Consider the following 6,988-nt stretch of genomic DNA (forward strand, 5'->3'; position numbering starts at 1 on the left):
TATTAGCTCACATTGCAAATCTTTCAGTAACGATGGCCCTATGAATAGCCTCGCCTGTCGAATTAATTGTGCTGCTGAAAGTGTCAGGTTAATGTATAAAATGTACTTGCAGGCCCTGAATAAAGGAAACAAAGGAAATTATATTGCTGAGCTGGGCAAGTCTTGTGTCCCCAAGTGACCAGGAAGATATGTAATGAATTAACTCGAAAAATTGTTTATAAAACCATGGGAAAAATACCTAGGCTGGTCATCTCATTCCACCCTCCCTGCCATGGGTAAGGACACCTTCCACTATCCCAGGTTGCTCCAGGTCTTGTCCAACCTGTCCTTGGACACTTGCAGGGTTGGGGCAGCCACAGCTTCTCTGGGCAACCTGTGCCAGGGCCTCCCCACCCTCACAGGAAAGAATTTCTTCCTTATATCTAACCTAGCCCTGCCCTCAGGCAGCTTGACCCTGTAACCCCTTGTCCTGTCACTCCGTACTGTTGTCCAAAGTCACTTTCCAGCTCTCTTGGAACCCCTTTAGGCACTGGAAGGTGCTCCAAGGTCTGGCAGTTCTGTGTACTGCTGGGTTGGGGCTTCATCAGCTAAAATACCTGTGTGGTGTCCTCCCAGGTAGCTGCCCTGGGAGTGCTTGTATGCTTCTTTATATTCCTGGAAACTTTTCTGTTAGAAAGCAAGTCCCATATTGGATTTCTGCCATTACTCAGGATGCTTGATGCATCTGGCTATGTCTTCTAACATTTGCTACGTGCAGTCTGCCAGTCAAAGTGGGTTGTGTGGGGCTTTGTGCTTTGTCTGCTGGGCTCTGATCTTCCACAAGTGGTAAATCAGCCCTGGGGGTTACATGTGCAGACTGCAGATATGCACGGAAGGGCAGTTTGTGTCAAATTAAGGTTAAAACATTACTTTTTGGAAACCCTTGCTCTGGTTTAATTTCATGGGGTTCTGTGCTCTCTGAGACTTGGTTGCTATGGGGAGCTCACTGCCTTTGGAACTGGAAGGGATCACTTTGATTATTTACTCTGACCTCCAGCGAGGTGTAAAGCTTTCCCTCATTTCACAAGCCCACAGTTCTGCCTGAGCTCTTGCATGTGCTGCATCTTAACTTTAAGGCTGAGTGATATGTGATAGCAAACCCTGAAAGACCTCGTTAAGTTTGGAAATTACCCTCGCAATTAAAAACTGTCTTGTTTCTGGCAGCTACTGCACTTCAGTTTCCAGTGCCAGGAGTTCATTATGGCTTTCCCTGCTGCATTAAAAAATAGATGTTGTCAGGGGAGCACCAGGCAGGGCTGTCCCAGAGGGATGACTGGATGGTATGGGCAAGTAATTGGGATTCACAGGCTGCTTTTGGAAGGCGACAGGTAGGAGTGGATGCTGAGGGGGTGTACGAAATAACTGAGGCCTGAGGCAGGAGCTTTATTCTTATTTCACAGATCTCACTTCATCGAGTCGATGATGCTGGACTTTGCAAATGTCCTGGATTTGTGCAAAGGCTCAGCCAGCTCCTGCTCACTTAAGTCTGCTTTGCTTTTCCATCTGCATTTTCCCCACCTCGTTAGAGCTGTTACATGGCCATACTAGTGCCTTGATTGATCTCTGGTCTTTGACAGTGCTACTACAAGGAACTGAGGCTGCTGGTGTCTGTCACAGCCCAGCATGGGCCTTTGCCACCCACCCATTTTCTTCCTGGGGCAGATGAGCACTGCTGGGATGCCGGGCAGGCTTGAGGATGGGGGATTGCTGAGATCAGAGGTGATGTTCTGCTTTCTCTCACCAGCTGATTACAAGGACAGCAGTAGCCGTGAGGAGCGGAGACTTGTCCCCAGGGAGGTGCCTGGGGTGTGAGAAGGGCACTGTGCTAAAATTGTGGGAAAATCTGAACCCCTGTGAGACCCTCATTAAGTGTTTTCCCCTGATGTGCTTTCAGGGCACAAGCACTGGCCTCAGCAGGATGGAGCCCTGTGGTCCCCTCCTGTCACTCAAGGACGAGCTGCATTCGCTGCCAGCTCACACTTTGTTATTAATTCTTATTTAACCCAAACTGTCATGGGCGAGGGCAGGAGCTTGGGCTGCTGTGGAAAGGAATTTGCAATTGGGTGGTGAGAAAACTGTGTGCCCATAGGGATGCTGGGATTTTCCACCAGGCAGGGAGTGCCATCCATTACTCGCTGCTGTAACTCAGTTTGATGCACTGTGGTCTCAGCTCTTTAAACCTGATTAGCACAGGTGTTTCTTCTGCTCTTCAGTGATTTGCTGTGTCCTTAATGTGATGCCCACTAATGACAGAGGACGAAGCTAAACCAAGTTATTTTCCCATCGAATAAATGGCAACTTGCATTGTTCTTAAAAAAAGTGAGTGGAACAGGGAACCTCCCTAGTGGAGACTGCTGGATGGAGGCAATTAATTTTGACTGCTCAGAGTAGGATAAATGAGGAAAAGGGAGTTGAACAGGCACTTGCACTGTCCTGAGAGAGGATGATGATGTGCTCTGGCTGCTCTTAGTCCTGGCAAGGAAAACTTGGAGCTCAGAGGATGTGTGACCCTTTAACCTCCCAGATTTCTTATTGGCAGCATCCCCCTTTGTAGACCAACTTGCAAGGGGAAGATGCATCCTTGGGGATGTCTTATGTTATTCCCCAGGTATGGTGCTGGTTCCTCTCCCCATGTGTCACAGCAGAGCTGAGGATGTGGGACCGTGGGGCTCAGGACCTCTCACTGCCAAGCAGGGCTTTGCCTGGAGACCTGCAAGTGTTCTTGTAACCACTGGAGTGATTTCAGAGCATGTCCATGCAGCAGAAGGTGAAGCAAGCCCTGAGCCTCCTCCCTGGCTGCAGCGTGCGTCATCACTTATGTCTCTGCAAACCGGGGTGGGAAATGCAAGTCAGAGCTCTCTGCCATAAGCACTGCTCCTACTTTGCATGCAGAGTGCAGGTGTCTAGACAAGGGGAAAGGTGGCAGAGGCTTTGAGATGATGCAAAAAAAAAAAAAAAAGCCAAGTGTAAGTGCTTGTCCTTGTGCTCGAGAAGTAGGCTGAAGCAGGTTTTTTCTTTCTTAATCTCATTTTTCATTCTTGCCATGTATGCTTTGCTCCAGGATTTACTACTCAGAGCCCTTCATACTGTTTCCACAGGCTTATTTAATATCTAGGACCTCTGGCAGTTCTTCCTTGGCCTATATGTTTAGCTGTTGGGTTTTTTTTCCGCACTGCAATTTTCAATTAAATTTCACTGTGTGCCCTTTAGTGCTTTTGTGGAAAGAACCCACTGTATGATGTGTTCACTGTGCTAATTGTTTCCATCGTAGATAACTGTGCTTGGCTTTAAATCATTTCTCCTTCTCTTTATTCCTTTCTGTCTTCCACAGTTCCTCCTCCCTCCTGGGCAGCATCCCTATTCTGTGTTCTGATCATGAGCGCCACTGAAGAATTGCTCCTTGCTAGAATATCCTAAGTTATTTGTAAAGCAATCCCGCATCTTACACATCCCATAACGATCCCTGCTTTAAATTTGTAATGTTCCCTCATTGAGATTTCTGCTGAGGGATTTCTGCAGACTCTGAGATGTGATTTTCCATAATTGATGTCCCACTGAAGGAGGTGATTTAATTCTGCTGAAGTCATATTTGTTTTCTACAAGTCTCCCAAAGTTCATGAGGCCAATTACTCCGAAGAGCTGAGACTTTAATGGCACTGATGTATCATCCAGTGTTGAGCTCATCCCCACGTGTGAGGCAGGGTGGTCCATGGGTTGATGATGGTGATGACTTGGAGCTGCCCCTTGGAGCCCTGCTCATAGCTCAGGCAAGGTGAGATGCTTTGCTCCACAGGGACACAGAGCAAAACCAGGACTGTCCCTGTTTTAGGGAGTTTTCAGTCCTAAAGGATGTCTCTGACACAATCCAGGACAGGTTTGCTGTATAACCTGACTCAAAATTGTTGCATTATAAATAAATGTAGAAGACTTCTGAAGAGGAAAGCCTATAGAAGTGGAGTAACGTCATGTTGCATGTTCCTCTGCTTCCATCTGCTCAAGAGCATTTTTCTCCCTGTGTTTCCCAGCTTGGAGGATACTCACCCAGCCAACTGGCTGGGGATCCAGGACTGCTGTCAGCTGGATGCTGCCGTAGTTTCCCTCATGGAAGTGGCTGAAGATTAGAGACGTGTAACCTCTACACTCAAACCTTCCCTAGGGCTCCTTCATGCTCAAATCCTCCTTTTTGCCCTGTTTCTATAAACTGATTTCTGTGAGCTGCAACTTAATCAGGATGTTAATTTTAACCTTTTCTTGAAGGATTATGTTCCACCCCGCTTAACTCCCAGAAACGCTGACACCCTGTGGGCATTCCCTGGGCCTGAATGTTTTTCTCCCTTCAGACTTTCCTGTTTTTGCAGTTCCGTTGTGTTACTTCTTTCTAATGGTTCCAACTCAAATTCTGGTGCTGGCTGAATAACTTTTCTATGTGCTGGAATTAATAATTAATAATAGTGTCTATCAGCTGGAAACTGCATCATTCAAAGAGGGATAATGTGGGTGGGCAGCTGCTATTGCTGGTGGAACACCTCTCCTGTAGCATCACATCACATCATTGGGGGAAAGCTGGGTGATGTGCTGGGTATCAGGGTGTGTGTGGGAAGGATGCAGGTAGTGATTCACCCCTGTGAAAACGTGCCTTGCCTGCTGCCAGTACCCATTTCTGGAGAGAAGGGTAGGAGGGATGAGAGTGAATCTCCCAGGGCTTTGCCAGGATTTTGGGAAGTCAATGGGATAGAAGGGAAGAGCTGCCAAGGCAGAACTTGTGCTGCTTTCCAGGCTCTGCTGCTGTGACTCAGGGGGTTAGATCACAGGTTTGCCTAAGTGACAGCTTTTGCAGGTTTTGTTCCTGTAATGTAGATGACTTTTTTGTTTCCCAGGGGGTTTTCCTGGGATTTTGCCTTTGCTATTTCTCCGTGAGGTTTTTTCAGTGCTACTGTGGTGTCCTTCTGCAACACTGGAGGAGCCTGGGGTGACCCTTGGTGAGGGCAGAGCATGAGGTTTTCCCAGTGTTCAGTATGGTGAGGACAGGACCCCCGAAGAGAAGGTGCACAAGGTTTTGCTTGAAGAAATACTGGGGCTTGTAGTCTTTTGGAATTACTTTTCCCTGTAAGGCTTTTTATAACTAGTAAGAGCAGGATAAGCATCAGCTCCTAGTGCCATGGGTGGCTTCTCTTTTAGCAGGGAGCACTGCCATGGAGTAATGTTTTAGCATGGCAACATATGGTTCAAAATATTAATAAGGATAGAACTGTTGTTTGCACAGATGAATGCAGAAAATGATGTGAAATGGCAAGAAACCCATTTGTCTGGAAACACTCAGTTCTTAGCACCCACTTAAGCCCTCTGACACATGACATTTCTTCCTCTGACTTTCAGAGGGAGTGAAGGCTGCAAAAAAGCAGGTTGTCTACCATGGGAGAAAGAAATGTGTCTCTAGATTAGAGATGTCAGTCCACATTTGCTTTGTGCAGTGGAAAGGATGAGTTTGCCCATCGGGCTGTGGGTATATCCCTCTGTGTCTGACTGTCCTTGCTGGGCAGGAGGATGCTGAGGGTGGGCATGGATGTAAGGCCTCAGTTTTGCCATTCTCCTTGTCACCACTGCAGTGAGTAAACACCATCTGCCTGCCAGTTTTTCTGGTGAAAACTGTTCAGGAACAATGCTGTAAAAAAAAAAAAAAAAAAAAAAGGCAGTTGCACAGAAGTGATGCTTTCAAATGGGTGCTTTCTACTTTTTTCATCAGCTGTTGCTGTTTTGTGAAGTACCAGTTACTAATTAGCCCTCGTATCTCATTAAAATCATAGTGGGTTTTTTACCTACTGAAATTTTGTAAATAGCCTTTATTCTGGTCTTTAATGCACGTTGATTGAAGTATTTATTGGATGCCACTTATGCAGCTCTGTGCCTGAGTTCATTTTCTTCTTAAGACATTTACTAAACTACTGCTTAGAATTACTCCAACCCATCTGGCATATTAAGTGTTTGCGCAGAGTGTACCCGACTTTCCCATCCACTTCCTCAATTAATATTAAATACTCAAGGGAATTGAATTTTTTTCCTCCTTGCCATCTGATCTTCCTAGCACCTATAACAGCGTATTTGAGTGAAAATGTGGCTCTAGCAGTGGAGCATGAGCTCAGAGGCCAGGAGGTGGGTGCTGGAGGTGAGGTCAAGGTGCCCTGTTCTGCACAGCAACAGAGATTTCAGCAGGCAGATGGCTCTGGTAATGGGTATCCTCAAAGCCAAGGATATCAAAGTCAAAAGATATTATTCCACCCAATTCTGGCATAGCAGGGAAGGGTCTCCTGGAGGCAGGGATTTAATTCTGCCCTGCTGGTCACGTTGGCTCTGAAAGCTGCCCTGCATCCCCAGGGAGCTGCGAGGATGGGAAGGATTAGAAATGAGCTGCACTGGCAGAGCTCTGTGGGGAAGCACTTGTATGAAACCTGTCTGCATTAGGCATGACAGTGACATGATTTTACTTCTGTAGTCAGCCTCGTAGTCAAACAAAAATGAGAACAGAACCTGTCACTTGCCTGGTGATTATCCAGAGCAACCTAAATCCTGTGCCAACAACAAAATCAGGGCTATGAGTGGATTTAAGTGGCAGTAAAATATTCACGGTGGGCTTGAGGGTGGAAGGCAGTTATTAGCTCTGAGGAAGATCTCCTGCAATAAAGAGGTCTGGCTTTATAGCTCTTCCTCGTAGTTGGGAAAAGGGGCTACTTGGACTACCCCAGCCTTAAATCTGTCTACCTGGAGATAGAAATAAGAGATACCAAAGAGGAATATTCACAGAATTCTTGCTCCAGGATGTTGTACCCACTGTTTCAGTCTTTTTAGCAGCGTTGTACCTGGCTCATAATGTTGATGAGAAAACCTTGCTGTATCTGTTACCCTTTCCACAAGAAGAAAAGGAGCAAGCATTTATGGAAGGGGAAAGCACACA

General features: G+C 46.6%; 1 long non-coding RNA gene across 1 annotated transcript in view; it reads left to right on the top strand.

Moving 5' to 3' along the window:
- The window catches only part of LOC135423577 (uncharacterized), a 5,366-nt gene extending 869 nt beyond the window's left edge, over positions 1-4,497 (top strand). Inside the window, exon 2 of the long non-coding RNA XR_010434836.1 lies at positions 3,371-4,497. This is a non-coding gene — a long non-coding RNA (uncharacterized LOC135423577). The remainder of the gene's footprint in view (positions 1-3,370) is intronic.
- The last annotated feature ends 2,491 nt before the right edge of the window (positions 4,498-6,988 follow it).

The sequence above is a fragment of the Pseudopipra pipra genome, chromosome 17 (genome assembly GCF_036250125.1).
Source record: "Pseudopipra pipra isolate bDixPip1 chromosome 17, bDixPip1.hap1, whole genome shotgun sequence".
In the NCBI taxonomy this organism is placed as follows: Eukaryota; Metazoa; Chordata; class Aves; order Passeriformes; family Pipridae; genus Pseudopipra; species Pseudopipra pipra.